The sequence below is a fragment of the Phodopus roborovskii genome, unplaced genomic scaffold (assembly GCF_943737965.1).
Source record: "Phodopus roborovskii unplaced genomic scaffold, PHOROB, whole genome shotgun sequence".
Taxonomy (NCBI): domain Eukaryota; kingdom Metazoa; phylum Chordata; class Mammalia; order Rodentia; family Cricetidae; genus Phodopus; species Phodopus roborovskii.
In genome coordinates, this window is record NW_026126549.1 from 2,661,716 (window position 1) to 2,678,342 (window position 16,627).

Consider the following 16,627-nt stretch of genomic DNA (forward strand, 5'->3'; position numbering starts at 1 on the left):
AATGACTCATATGTTAACCACAGTAAATTTTAATATGTTTTCAACATTTTTATCATTTTATTAACATGCAATTTAAAATGCTCTTTAAATTTTCCAGGTTAAGTTGTTATTCTACTTATTTTAAAGAGTGTTTTACATTCATATGTATAGATGTACATACACATGCTTGTTTTAATAGTTAATTTATGAGTATTTTCTTCCATCTTGAGTTATCTTTTCCTTTTCATCATAATTTCTAGAGTACAAGCTTTTAGTTTTGACAAAATGCAATTTATGAACTGGAATGATGTTTTGTGGTGTGTGTGTGTGTGTGTGTGTGTGTGTGTGTGTGTGTGTGAGTGTGCGCACGCGTGTACATGCGCACGCACATATGTGTGAATTTCCAAGCTAAGAAATTATTCCCTAGCCCAAGGTTAAAAAGATTTTCTCTTTTATTTTCTTCTAGAGATTTTATATTGCTATATTTTAAGTTTATGATGAGGGCCTACTTTGAGTTAATTTTTGCATAGGGTTGATGCGTGAATTAAAGTGTGTATTGTTTTTAATTTAAATACTATTGACTTGGCATAACTTAATGATAAAGTTTGATTTCCCTACTGAATCACCTTTATCATTTTGTTAAGAATCTAATGGCAACGTGAATAAATGCCCAGCCTGCAATGTGTTCTCTTCCTGTGATCTTTGTCTGTCATGTCTGCCTCATGCTGTCTCAGTTATTTTGGCATCAGAACACATTCATCTCTAGCTTCGTTGTTGCTACACTGGCACTTCTAGACATCATTTCATTTTTTTTTCTGTAAATTATAGAACCAGGTTGTCAGTCAATGACAGTGTGTGCTGGAGAGTGTTTAAATTGCTTTGACTCTATAAATCAATTTGGAGAACTGACTTTTAACAACATTAATCCTATTGAACCAGGTAGATCTCTCTCTACTTGTTTAAATATTTGTTCACTCACTTGCTCCTCCCAAGGGACTCTAGTTTTCAATATGCATATCATTACAAATGTATCTACATTTATCCCTACATATTTAAGTCTTTTTGATTCTATTGTGGATGGAAGCTTTTAGAATTTATAATTATGACTAGAGGGTATATAAAAGCAATGTGTTTTAGATATTGACCTTTAACCTTGTTATCTTTTGTATTAATTACTTGTCTATTGCTGTATTAAACACCGTGACCAAAAGAAATGTGGGAAGGAAAGGATTTATTTCATATTATGCTTCGGAGTCACAGTCTATCAGAGGGAAATCAGGACAGGAACCTGGAGGCAAAAACTGAACCAGGTGCCAGAGAGAAATGTTACTTACTGGCTTGTTTCCTATGGCTTATTAAGCCTGCTTTCTTATAGAATCCAGAACAGCCTTCCAGGGATGGTATTTCCCATTATGATTTGGAACCTCCCATACCAATAATTAATCAAGAAAATGCCTGATAGATTTGCCTATAGGCTAGTCTTATAGAGGCATTTTTTCATTTAGGAGTCCTGCTTCCCAAATAATCTATCTTATGTCAAGTTGACATAGAACTAACCAATGCATCTCTTAAACTCCATTAGCTGTAGGTGAAAATTGAAGATTCTGTCACATTTTCTTTAATGTTTGTTAGAGGAAGGGAGTGTGGGCATGTGTCGGCATGTTTGTGTCTGTCTTATTTTTAGGGACAGGGTTTCTCACTAAACCTGAGGCTTACTGTTTTAGCAAGGCTGCCTGGTGAGTGAGCTTTCATGATCCTCCTGTCTCTACCTCCCAGCATCAGAGTTATAAATGTACATCACTGCTCCCAGCTTTTATGTGGGTCTTGAGGATTGAACTCAGGTCTTCATATTTTTACAGTAATCACTTCACCTGCTGAGCAGTATTCCCAGATCTCAGCATCATGCTGTTTGCCAATAAAGACAGTTCTATTTCTTTTCATTCTAGATGCCCCCCCTTCTCACCAGTTATAACCAGCATGACTCTGTTGCATAAAGGTGGAAAGAGCAGACATCCCTTTCTTGTTCTTCATATCAGTGGGAAGCATTACATGTTCATAGTTAAGTAGAATGTCATAATTAAATTCTGAGTATACTTTATTTCACAGGGATTTTTTTATATTTATTGTTTCAAATATAGCAGATATGTAAACATTTAGGTTGATAATATGCTTCTAGTAAATTCAGCCCTCTAAATTTCAAATGCTATTATCTATTTTGTCCTTAATAATTTTTTACTCTGATTTTTATTGTTTATAATAATACAGATATATGGCGGTTTGAATAGGCATGGCCCCCATAGACTCATGTGTTTGAATGCTTGGTCCACAGTGAGTGGCACTGTTAGGAGGTGTGGCCTTGCAGGAGTAGGTGTGGCCTTATTATTGAAGTGTGCCATTGGAGAGGCAGTCTTTGAGATCTCAAGGTATGCCCAGTGTGGGATACAACAGTTCACTTTCTGTTTCTGTGGATCAAGATGGAGAACTCTCAGTTCCTCCTCCAGCACCATGTTTGCCTGCATAATGCCTTGCTTCCTGCCATGATGATAATGGACAAAACCTTTGAAACTGTAAATCAGCCCCAATTAAATGTTTTCCTTTATAAGAGTTCCTGTGGTCATGGTGTCTCTTCATCGCAATAGAAAACCCAAGACAGAAGTTAGTGCCAGGGCCTGGGGTTTTGCTGTGATAGGTCTGACTGTGTTTGGGGGACTTTAAATGCTGCTTAATGGGCCATGAGAGAGGATGGAAGACAGTGGTGTTGAGGGTGATCTGAACTGTGGGGCCCTGGCTCAAAAGGATTCTGAGAAGAATTTTAGTATGTTGTCTAGAGATTGTTCTTGCGATATTTTGGTGAAGAATGTGACTGGTTTTTGCCCTTATCCAAAGAGTCTGCCTAAGGCTAAAGTGAATAGATTTGGATTAATTCCATTGGCAGATGAAATTTCAAAACTGTCTAGTATGGTCTATGTCATGTAATTTTTAGTGGCAACTCTAAAGAAGATTTACAATGAAAAGGAGAAATATGAACAAGTAAAAATACAAAATGTACAATCTGAGGAGAAAAGGAGCACCGGGAAGTGGAGTGGAGCTAAGTCCTGTGTTCATGGAGACAAATAGATTAAGAAATGGAATATTTTGATTTCATAGGTGTAGTGATAGGCTAAAGCCTTTATGTCTGGCTTTAAGGCATAATAAAACCTTTGTGTCTGGCTTTGCGAGAAATGTTTCAGCAAAGCCTTTGCTATGTTTGGGTTAATCTGTAGAGGCTGAGAAATTTTTTTTTTTTTGAGACTGCTATAATCATGAAGAAATGTTGTCTCTCTGGACAAATCTGTACTTGTTGCCACTAGAGATCTTGCAGCTGCACCAACCTTGGTTCTAAGACACCCCTGGCAAACTTGGAGTTCTTACTTTTGATTATGAGATTCTGTGGGTTCTCTGCTCTCATGGGCAGGAAGAGTAAGACTTCAGTAGTTGGAACATTTCCTAGCCCTTGTTAACCTTGTACATGTTTGAATATTCATCTCTGGTTCATTCTCTGACTTCTAGCCCCCTTGTTGTCTCTGGACTCAAGAGCACTTCCTCAGGTCTGGAAGTCCTATGTGCCTTGTCTGGATTCGTTGTCCTATGTCATTGGCTGGGAATGCTTACAGAAAGTTGGAGAAATTGTAGCGTATTAACATGTTTCTGTTTAGTAAAGATCAAAGCCTTTTGCTGTGTGATACTCACTCTCTAGGCTATAGTCTTCTTAGGTGGAAGGGGTCACCTGGTCCCTGTTACTGCATGTTGGCTAGAGTCATACATGTACAGTTAGAATTTTTATATAGTTAATTAGTTTCATTATACTTATTTTTATAGTTACGTGCTATCGTGGTAATTAGTATTGATTTTCCATTTTGAATAAGCCATGTAATTTTTCTTTTTAGGCAAATAAGTTGAATCAGAAGTGAATTAAACAGTTTTAAGAAAATATTTAGAAACTAGCCATAGAGGTTAAAAGAGACGTGATAAATAATAAAACAGTAGTAAGAAACACCACAGGAACTTGGGGAAATAACATCTAAGCTTCAGGTTACAGTGGGCTCTGGAATCTATTCACAGAGGCTTGGTTGAAGACTCTGGGACTAAGATAACAGCCAAGCTCAAATCCCTTAGTATTGTTGGGGAGGGAGCTGTTAAGGTTCACAATATTTCCTGGTTTCTCAAGATGATCAGATTTCATGAAGTCTACCAGTATAAAAGAAGAGGGGAAGTAGGAAGATTAGTGCTAGAGTATTTGCCTAGCAAGTTTGAGGGGGCCCTATGCTTATTTAGGGAAGATGAAGAGAGAGAAAAGGCAAGAAATTTTGCATGAGTAACTTTTAAAATGATGCCCAGTATATTTTGTATGGCATTTACTCCACTACCCAATCACAATGTTGGAGATTTTGGTGCGAGACTTGAGAGAGTACACAAAATGCCAAGTGGAAAGTTGTTTTATTTTGCTTTATCCAGCAAGTAGATCATCACCCATTGTTTCTTCTGTGGCTATGAGTCTTTATTAAATTAATGAAATATTTTCAGTCGTTGACAGTCTGGTGACTCCATTCTCCTCAAAGTATAGAACCAAATCTGAATTATATTCATTAGGTCGATAAATCCAAGTAAAGTAAAATTTGAGCTTCAATCATAGGCTATACGATGCCACATAACAATTTCTACCTCCTTCTCTCCCCTTTCAGAAGTCATTATAAAACAAAGTAGTCCATAGACTATCTTGGTTATCACTGCATTGCAGGAACTAATTAAAGGTCTGGTGTGGGTCAGGTGTTCTGTAAGTATTTCTAGAAGAAGGGAAGGAAAGAAAGAAGAAGAGGAAATAATGGAGAAACATAGTCCAAGGGGCAGTTGAGCCTTTCAAATGGCATATATACTTAAGAACACAGAACTATTCTTGATTACTGTAGCATTGCCTGGCCCACAGTGCATGTTTGTTGAAAGCATGCACTGGATGTGATGCACATAGTCCTCGCATTTTCCATCTAATGAGAATGGCAGTGATATACTCATATATGTTAGAACTACTGTGATGAGTGACAAAGCTGCATGGCATTAGGAAAGAAAGAAATGGAGTGAAACCAGCAAGTCCTGGATTGTAAGGTGGGATTTCTCTGGCAAGCCACTAAGACCTGAAGTCTGTAATAGAGACCAGTTGGGAGACTCGGAAGAAATGTTTACCTCTTTCACAAGGTTCTTTGGATTTTATAATTTTTAGTTATAGAGAATACATGAAATGCAAATTGCCTAGTCCAGCATTAGCTGTTTGTAAGTTTTCTCACATTGGAGTGACCACCACCACTGCACCTGCACTGCACTGTCAGTTTTGAGCTGGTTAGTCACACGACCCAAAAGGGGAAAAAATGTCACATTGCTACCAAATCAGCTACAGGAAAATACTTCTGGAGCATTTTCTCTTCTGGAGACAAGACATCTCTCAACATCTGAGAGTTGTCATGTGACTTTCCGAGGTAGAACTGCCCTGATTGTCTCAAAGGACAGGAGTCAATCTTAAGAAGAAGGCGCAAAGTATGAAGAACCCCACTCTAGTTCCCTAGCTATTATTCTGGGGGGTCCCCTTGTTCAGGTCAGCTGTCTCTGTGGGTTTCTGTAGCCTGGCCTTGACCCTTTTCTTGTCACTCCTCCCTCTCTGCAACTAGATTCCAGGAGTTGGGCTCAGTGTTTAGCTGTGGGTGTCTTCTTCTGTTTCCATCAGCTCCTAGATGAGGGCTCTATGATGGCAGATAAGTTAGTTATCAATCTCATTATCAGAGAAGGGCATTTCCACTGTTGTACCAACTCAGATCTCCTGAACACGGGTCTCAGTTAGAAGGCCTGGGCAGCCTAAGGGACCTCTGACGGTGGAATCAGGATGTATCCCTGGTACACGAAAGGACTTTGGGAGCACATTCCCCATGGAGGGATACTCCCTGAGCCTAGAGTCAGGAGCCTAGAGGCAGGAGCCTAGACCCTACTCCAAATGACTTGACAGATTTAGATGATCTCTCACTGTGGAACGGGGGATGGGATGGAGGGGATGGGGGGAATGGGAGGGAGAGGGAACTGGGATTGATATGTAAAATAAGAAAAATTATATATATTAATATATATGTATATTAAAGAACTCCACTCAGTCTCAGAGGAACAGGCTAGCGAGGGTGGCGGATGCTGTCAGATGGGTGCCATCTTCAGCACTCTGACTTTTAATTAAAGCATGGGTATATTCCTGTCTATGTGTCCAAATTCACTACTCCCCTTCTTCCACTCCTGTCCTATCCTACACCATCCACACACCCTTGTCAAATGTCTCACAGCGATTTCCTGTTCCTCAAGCAGTTCAGAACCCCCTGCTTGAACCTTGGTGTGCTCTTCCAAGAACACCATAGAACAAACTTCTTCCCATTCTTCCATGCTAGCCAGTGGCTGCCCCATCAGAAAGGCTTCCTGAAAACCCATGAGCATCGTTATATTTATAATTAAATTCTTTCTCAGCTCCTTGTGCAGAATGCAAACCTAACAAGGGCAAGGGTGTCTGTCACGCTATTGTTCAACTGTAGCCTTAGCACTAGCAATAATACTTTATATACAGTAGGTATTTGGTAAATAATTTCAATACATGAGCTAACATCAGAGGCTATGTTATGGATCAGTCAGTAAATTAATATGCTAACCAGTTCTAATAGGCTAATAGGCTTAGAACAAAATAGGGAAGCTACATGGTTTTCTATGAAACATAGAAAGAAATTGTTACGGGTGGTGTAAACAGGCTTCTACTGGCATAATAACTGTCACAGACACAGCAAAGAAATCTTCTGTGACCCCTGAGGATCTATCTCTAATATTTGATGAAAACAAAAATTGTTCTGGTTTGATCTGGAAACCATATGTGCTCAGCTGAAACTCCCTTCTAGCCTTGAGATAAGCTTATCTCTTGTCATTTGCCGGGTACAACTGACAGCACCATTTCCCTGCCAGCCTGCCTGGTAATGATGTTTCATACTCACTGTTCCCAATGTTGTCAGAACTATGTCCCTCACATAATATGCAAACCTAACTTGTGCTGAAGTCGATAATTGTGCAGGTTTGTCAGCCTCGAAGGTCAGCAGATATTACAGAGGAGATGGCTCTGGTTGATGAGAAATCTCCACACTGATAGCAACTTGAACATCTATTATTGCTTAAAGCAAAACAAAAGCCCAGCAGCTCTCTTCTGTGATTTACCCTTTGAGAGTGCAGTCGGATGGGAGGATGATTGCATCAGAATCACAGGCTTGTACATCGGGCTCCTGCCCACCTGTGCTTGTACCCTTCATCAGGAAGCACGGAGGAACAGTGCCTAAGTGACCAGACAGGAAATGGAGTGAGACAGAGGAGCTATTACTCAGATCTGAGCATGAGTGGCAAGGCTGAACCAGGGAGGATTGTGCAGGCAGAGGAGCTGGGTTTGAATCGGAGCCTTATCTGTGTCTGGCTAGAGGACCAAAGGAAGGCCTTTCACCTCCTCCTAACCCCAGTTATCTGCTTACAAAATGAAGATAATATTTTTGGTTGTGAGCCTAGCCTTTAACGACTGAGCCAGAGGGGAGGTAAGGGGGGGACTGAGAGGAGTGAGGGGAGGGGACACTGTCCTTGGGAAGTAATGAATGACAGAAGAATACAAAATATGCATAATAACATTGAGTTCACTGGTTGTCATGAGCACAATAAATACACAGCTTTTTAAAACTAAATTTTTCTTTGGCAAATCAACTACTAGTTATATTTCTAAATGCTTTCCTATTATTTCTGGTAGATTTTTGGGAAATGATAGAAAGTTCTGGACATTTAAAGGCCAGTAAGATCTTTGAAGTGTAGTTCCCAAATTGTTAGGGAGATGGTTATCACAATGGTGGAGAATATTGGGTACCAAAAACCTGGGAGGGAATTGTCCTTCTACCACTCATCAAGTGCACACCACCGGACAAATCTCTGCACAGCTCTGTCATTTTCTTCTTACATAAAATAGGAATCCTAAGCAATGATGCATTGCAAGATTACTTGGGAGCAATTAATTATGCTATGGAATTGGGGGGGTTATCTGTGCAATGAAATCACCAATTGGCCTTTAAAGGGAGAGTTCTTCAAACTGGCTTGTTGTCAGAGATACTTTCTAATTACAGCTTTCTGGTGCATAGACTGTCTCCTAATTCCTCAGATCAGAGACAGTGCATGGGCAGTTTCATTTTCATTTCAATGAAAATGGCAGCTGCCTCCTCCTCTTCCTCCTCCTTTAAGAATCTCCCTCTTACCCCTGGTCTATAGTTTGGGGTAAGGATGAGACTGACTCCTTTGGGGTAAGGATGAGACTGACTCCTGTTCTCACTACAGTCCTCTTGTCTGTCCTTCTCAAGTGCTGCCATTGCAGTCACATACCCCTGTACCCAGCCTCATGCATAGCAATGGCCAAGAGTATGGCCGCAGAGTAAAACAAACTGTGCTATCTTGTCTGTATAAGAGATCCTTATAGATCCTGTCCAGTACCAGGATGAGTTCCATGATTCCTTCAGGAGCCTTTGTTTACTGGTTCTTAACTTTGCATAGGACCAAACTCCTTCACAGCTGCCATAGAGCCCAGAGCGCACAGGTCCAGGCCCTGAAGTAAGGCCACACAATGAAGAAAGAGGCTCTCATAGGTCAGTGGAGTTTACTGGTACTTCTCCTCCCAATATGTGTTCACAGTCCCTAGCCTACAGGCCACCATTCACAATAGACCCTCACCACAACTTCATTCATTCCTTTCCTATCACATTTGCAATGATTCTTAGGATTAAAAAAAATAAGGAAGATTTCTATTTCTTTATGCAAAAATCACTCCTGAAAAAGCCAGTACGGGGTACCAAAGAAAGGAAAAGAACAGAAAATGAGAAAGGGTGTTAGCCAGAGAATAGCTTATTGGTTATTCGTGGTCTTTCCTCCTCAGATCACTAGGCATAACTTCTGGTGGATTTGGGGTCTATTCCTGTTATGGAAGGCTGCATCCGGACCTTTACTATGCAGAGCAATCAAGGCGTAAACAAAAGGAGTCCACCAGTTGTGGTCACCCAGTCTGTACTACACCAAGTAGAACCTGACTTTTTGCTTGCCTGGGAGCTGCAGGTTCTTGGTGGTCTCCAGATGTTTCAGCTCAGCATCCTTTTTCAGCAGGGCTAACGCAATCATCCATTTGCTAAAGGCACAACTGCGCAAATGGCTCAGACTGCCTTTGCTTCAGAAGGTCAGGCAGCTATTAAATTTCCACTCTTCAATCAGCCTCGTGTCTCTTCCCAGAGGACTGGTGTGGGAGATTTTCTGCCCTCTGTGTGAATTGTACTGGGTCTATTATTAAATTTTCGCTGGTGAATGAGGAAATAAAGGCGACAGGAGACACTTAGAAAGTACATATTCTGCATTCTTTTCAGTGTGGCCTAGGAGACATTGTACAGCTAGATTAGCTTAGGGCTTTATTTTCTTTTTAAGAGAAAATGAGTGCCTTCTATAGGATTATACACATTTGAAAACAATCATATGATAATCACTGAAGTAATTAGGAAGCTAGTTCCATCAGTGACAATACCTTCTGAGACACTGGGTACATTTAGGAGGAAGGATAAGATGTGAAGCCTGATGTAGATGCAGAACACATCTCTGTACGCTCTGTTGTTTGCTGCATTATTCTGCAGAAACAGAGTTTCTTGGTGGCTTCCCATTCACTTACAGTCTCTCTGTCTCTGATGACACAGCAGCAAAACCTACGTCTCTTCTTTGAATATTTTAAGGTTGGGGCCAGCATGATTTTTAAATTATTTATTTCTGTGCTCCAGGCATTGAGCAGATGTTTCACTTCACAATCAAAATTTACTTTAAGTTTCCTAATACTCCTCTGAAGACCATTATTGTTCCCCTGTTTTACAGAGAGAAACTGAAGTTTGAGGAAGTTAGCTAACTCACCATTGACAATGGGGTAGGAGATGGGGGTGTCAGAGCCTGAGCTTAACTTAGGGCCTGTGTGCTGTGCAATAAAAAACACACTCCTCCTGCCACCCCACCTCACCAGAGGTGCCACCCCCCCCAGAAGTAAATATTTGTGAAAGGAATCTCAGAAATCTCAGATAATGCCCCTTCCTTTAAGTGCTCAGCAATGTGTTCTCATTTGACATTTGCCCCTATTTGCATAACACTCAGATTGTACTTATATCTCTACATTTCTTTTGGTATTTATCTTAACCAGTTTTGACACTTTACTAGACACATCCATTCATTTACATATCCATCTTTCCATCCACCCTTCTGCCCATCCACCTCTTCACTTCAGCATCTCTTGCTCCATACCTATGGACAACCCTGAAGTCTATCCTGAAGTAGACTTCAGGCACTAAGTCAAATGCTTGGAGTAAACAGTGAGCCAACTACCCACTGCTCCTTGTCCCATTCAGATAACAATTTAGTACGGGAGATGAAATTATTTCAATAGGTGTCCCAATGCACAACTCCGAATGATCAAGTATCACAAATAAAGCCAGCGGTTTGCTAGCATCAAGCAGGCAGTCCTGAATTTGTCCTGGAGAATTTCAGAGGACAAGACCTGTCAGGGCTGATAGAATGGTGCACGACTTCAATAACAAGTACCACTTACTGAGTGTGTGCTATGTTCTGGGCTTTGATTGAACCACTTTTCATACAGTAATTTAAGAAAACCTTAATGTAACCATAGGTACTATTTCCAGAACCAATACTTACAAGTGTGTCCCACTCTCTGCCCTTCATATAGCTGAAACATCATAGCAGGTATAGGATTCTGCGTAGAAAACATGGGAAGTGTGGGAAGCAGTATGCAATGAACATGCAGAGAGGAATGGCTAGGGGCTGCTGAGGTTTTTGTCTTTATTCCCACATTTTAAGAGTCACTGTCTGTTCTTATGCTAGGAAAATGACATGATAAGAACCATCTTTTAAAAATCATGTTAGCTGTGGTTGAAGAGATGGCTCATCAGTTAAAGGCACTCCTTTTGCATAGCACTCAAGTTGGGTTCCCAGCACCCCCATCAGGAGCACAGAAACCTGTAGCTCTAGATCCAGGGTATCTGGCACTGCATTTGTGACCATGTACCTACCTGCAAACCCCCATAAATGCACATAAATAAAAATACTAAAACATATCTTTTTGGCTGTTGAGACAGAGGAAGTCAGCGATGGTGTTGGGAGTTACCAGCTAGGGGAGGATTGTTCTCTCACAAAAAAGGGATTGGACTAGGGGATGGATATAAATAGAGGGATTGATTCAAGCATAGTCATGGGCAGTCCTGTATTCAATCCCAGTTACATAATGTAAAACATGCAGACTTATTGGATAAAATACAGTCTTTAATTTGTCTCAATTCTTCACTTGCAAGATCTCTGCTGGGAGAGTTCAGGTGTTGTTTCATAGAGTCTGTCATTGATTACACAGGGTCTGGATGCTGTTCAGGGGTATGCAGTTCAGTTGCAGGCAGCAGAGCTAAACATCCTGGCAAACTCAGCCACTTGACACTGAACAATAGACTATAGAAAGCCTAAACTCAGCAAGCTCAGGATTTCTTCAGTTTGAGTCAGGAAATCAAGAAAGATTCATAAATTCTATAAGCCCTGAATGAGGAGTTAAAGGGCAGCTTTAATAGACTTTATAACTACAAAGTTAAGGTTTTATTGTGCTACCATGCCCACAAATACATAAGAGCAACATAGGCTTAGTATGTATTCAGCAGCTCAAGAGGATTTCAACTAGATGGAAAAGTTCTAGGGGCTGAATATCTTGTTTGCAAAGATTTACAGTATTGCAGTATTAAAAGCATTCAGACAGAGGAGATGATAATCACAAACACAAATAACAGTGGTACACACACACAATGAAGCAGATAATGGAGATGCTTGCCCCACCATTGGGGGGGGGGGCTTGAGGAACACCCTTCTAATTAGTAATCTCCTTATTATCAAATTGAGTATTTGCTGTAAAGCTTTTCCATTCCTTGGGGACATATCTTGTTCTATTTGGTTCAGAGTCAATGTTTGGATTTAAATAATAGAACAAAATGATCTCCAAATCAGTCAGAGTGGCTGGCTGGATGTTACTAGGAGATAATGGGAATTGAGCATGATGTTTCTGGATCCCCACACTCACAAACATGAGGCAGAGAGACTGGACAGCATTGAGCTGAATGTGACGGGCTCTGTGGAATCACAGAAAGCTGGGACTTCCTACTGGCTCAGGGGCCTCCTACTGGATCTCCAAGAACGAGTAACACCTGATTGAAGTAATGTACTTATGGGTACCTCAGTTCTGGGAACATGTTCTCCTCAGATTGTCACACAGTCCTCTTAGAAGGGTGGGGACAACACTGTAAGTTCCACTTCAGGGATAGAGGGAAATACAAAGGACAGAAAGAAGGGGCCAGAAAGAGACAAGGCTTAGTAGCAATCATTCACCTCAGATCAACTCTTAGGTGTTTGTTCACTGAGGGATAGTCTTCTCTCTCCCTCCCCTCCTTCCTTCCTTTCTTCTCTCCTTCTCTCCCAACTCCTATCTCTCTCCCTCCCTCCCTCTGCTTCCTCTCTCCCCCTTTCCCTCCCTCTCTCCATCTCTCTTACCATGTTCTCCCTCTTTCTTATTTTCCTCTTCTCAGTTTGTGCTTATGAAACACTTCTGTGAATAACCCTAATGTGGTAGTCACTGATGAGAGAACCCAGGCAATAAGCCAGATAACCCAAGCCAAAACAAAACACAACTGTTCCTAGAAAAGAGAAGACTGGAATTTCTGAGCCAAATGTTAATAGTGGTGAGCCAGAATTCAGATAATTGAGGTAAATATGGTTTGTTTTGTCTGTTTGACTTAATTAGCTGAAAAATACCCTTATTTCTATTTATATCTGAGTGCTGGAACTCCAACCCACAAGATAGCCCTTCTCTGGAGAATTCATTTCAGTGATCAATTGCTTTCTCAATTACTAATTATAAAAAGTGCTCTGAAGGTTGAATGACATCATAGGGCATACTGTTCTGCATATGGGGAACCATCAGTGAGAATCATCAATGTTTATTTAAAGTGGAAATCTAAGTGTTAGATGCAAGGATGAGATGGAATGTAGGAGGGGCTTGCAGGGGACCAATCACTGTGACATATGACATATTTGCCAGTGCAGTGTATTCAGCAAAAGGTGTCATGGCAATTGGCCACGACATCAGCACACTCCTCTCGAGACCCATAGAATTTACAGACCCATGTTATCAGAAAAAATGAGGTTACTCTTGCTCCATAACCTACCACACACATGCAAGCTACTGAGTGTCCTTAGATAAGACAGTAAATCCCCTTCACCAACAGATCAGGAAATGACACTCTTTCAATCTCTTTTGTTGTGACTTCACCAAGCAGCAAGTCTGGGTTTGGAGTTCAGTTTTGAACATTTGATAATGATGCCAGCCTCTACCTGAATTGAGCAGTAGACAAGCTTTCCACCTTAGGTATATACCCGCTAAATCAATTTCACTTTTCACATATGTTTTTATAAGACTCTTTCACAATTAAAAAAAAAAACAATGTAAATTTTCCCTTTAAATAACCTTATTCAAAAGAGGAGGTAGTCAAATGAATAGAAATAATATGCAGCTATGTTAAAAATAAGTTAATGTCACTTAATATTGACAATTTGACAAAAAAATCATAGCCATAATACTAAAATGACCAAAGCTTGGGGACTATAATTATAATCAAAAGAGTCATGGCTGTCCTACATGACCACATTGTGTCTTAGCCTTAATTCTGAAGTTACTTTGCAAATTTATTGGATCATTGTATTGTATTTATCAAGTATTTGTTCAATATTTGACATCAGACTTAACCCTCTACAATCTACCCATAAATTTATTTGGAGACATCCTGTTAATTTATCTATGTGGTCCCATACATTGGATAACAGTTTCAGGTGTGTTATTCACCCACCTTCATGTAATATGCCCTCCAAATACGCTTGGTTACAACATGCACCACACAGTTCTCTGGAGGAAGCAGAGCCAAGAGTTGAGGATGCTGTGGAAAGCAAGCATGTCCATGAGAGAAATGCCTCTAGAAATTATGTCCTCCACGTTTCCCTCTATGGAAGGAAAATAAAATGGAGCAGGAAAGAATGGTTGTTTTGGCATAGGATGTCCTTCAAAAGACTCACACCCTCTGCACAATGGTTTAGATGGATGCCCCTTCTGCACAGCTTCTTGTGGAAGCAATGCCTCTGGTCTGAAAGCATCAAGAACTTCATCTTGTTGGGCAGAAGGCCTCCTCCAAGTAGCTTTCCCCTACAGTTTTCACTAAGAAAGTCAGTTCAATTTAACTGCCTGGCTTCCTGTAATTGGACTTTTCAAGCACCTGTTCCTTGCCTTTTCACACCCTTCGTGGGGACTGCTTGCAGACATTTACCTATACTGTCTGGTTTGCCATTACAAACTTTTGTGAGCATCTTTCCTTTGATGTCCTTTGATGACTATTCCATCCTTACTTTTCTTCTCTTTCAAAAGTGACAGTTGATTTTTAAGATATTTTTCTGATACCTTCTTTCTTTCTTTTCATCTGCCCCCTTCCTGAAAGTACTAAGTATATTTCTAGCTCAGCAGAAGTACAAGACCTGGAAGATGAATGTGGGAAAGATTAGAAATTTGTGTGTATTCCTGTACTTACTCTCTGGAGTAATAATATATATTGTGCTTATGAATAGCGACTACAGAACACAGGTTTATGCAGATTCAGGGCATACCAGGGTCAATGCATCAAAGATTGCTTATCTCTTGAAGGGCATACCTTCTTTAGCAAGGCAAGGAATATTGTCACCAGAGAGGCATACCTCAACCTTATCTGCATGATGATAAGAAATATTACCATCTGAATGTGCCATATGTCCCCATTGCAGATTCTTGTGTGAAGAGCTCTTTCCCTCACATTATAGCTTGGGGATTTTTCCCACAATATGATAATGTATTAACTATTTACTGGGCACATATTCTGTGGATGATCTGGAAAATGATGTATCATTTAGTATAGAATATAGAATATATACTGGGTCATGCTTCATAACTAGCTCTATTTGTCCTACAAGGACTGTGAACTCTTAACAGCCTGTTCTCTTGCTCTGACTACTACACACAATTATCTCACTTTCACCTCAGAGCAAGTTCAAACTAGACTTACAGCTTTTTGTAAAAGGAAAACTTTTACAGCTAGCATAAAGTCAGAGTCAGAGATATCTACCAAGGTTACTAAGAAAATCATGCTAATTCTTTGCCAGTCTACAATAGATCTGTGTCTTAAAGTTATCATTGGGCACTGTTCTGTCCCTATCTTGTCACTTGGACCCTGCGCTGCTATGGTAAATGGTTCAGCTCTTTATCACTTGATCTATGAATATGCTTCTGATCAATGAGAGAAATTTCTTTATCACTTCAAGGATACTGAAGGTGAAGAGTTCTGAGAGTAGAAGAAACATGGAGAACTTAGAAGCAGGACAGGATTATTGGAGTAGAAACAGAAAAATAAAGAGCACAGGAAATGAAGAACATGCCCCTCAGGTTGTGTGTGAAATTACTATAGAAACCTCTTACCCTCTCCTTCACTCCTGAGAAGCATTTCACCTTTTGAACTCTGGGTAGTGCCTGGAACAGGTCTCTTAGCCCCTACAAATAGCAATTATAGTGACTAGCAGCATTGTACTGATGAATGTATTAATAAAACATATTTATCTTGTCCATTGTATACATGAAAGCATGCTAAGATTTTTGTAGCAAAGTGATAAGATAAGGCAGAATCTGTTTTGGACCAAGAATGATTGTATATTCAAATATCAGTTTCATTGATACAAAATAGGATATACCTTTGGGTATATCCACAACCAACTATTATCAATTTCTCATATTTAACACCAGCATTAGCTTATTAATACCATTAGCTCTGATATGCAAAGAAATAGTATTTAGCAATTCTTCCCTGAATGAATAAATAAAGAACAGAGATGGGGAGAAAAGTCTCTTGACTGATCAGTTACGGTGATATGAATTAGGCATTTTGGTGGATCCAGAGATGGGATACAGAGAATAATGGAACATCAAGAAAGAGAAGATAGAGGAAGGACTGATGTTTTTAAGACCTAGATCAAGAGAACCCAGAGGTGAATACCAAGTGTATTTACAAGCTTTGGATTTTTATTATATACATACATACATATCACATAATTCTTTTCTGATTCTTTGGCAATTTTACATAATGCACCCCAATCCCACTCACCTCCTGGTCCTTACATATCTTCCCCTCACCCCTTTAGCACCTCCTAAGAAAAGCTTCCCAAATTAGTTACACATAGAAACAAAACTCAAAAACCACCTTGCTCTTCTGTCTTCTGTATCTTCCCAACACTTCTTCATCATTCTAGTGGCATTGAGAGCTGCAGTGTCAGCCTTTTGTCCAATCAGCCCCACATGCAAATGTTCATTGCAATGAGTCAGTGATCTGGTTCGAGGCCTCTGCTCACCATCATCACTGGACCTGTACTGAAACTCCTCTCTGATAGATTGTTGTTAAGG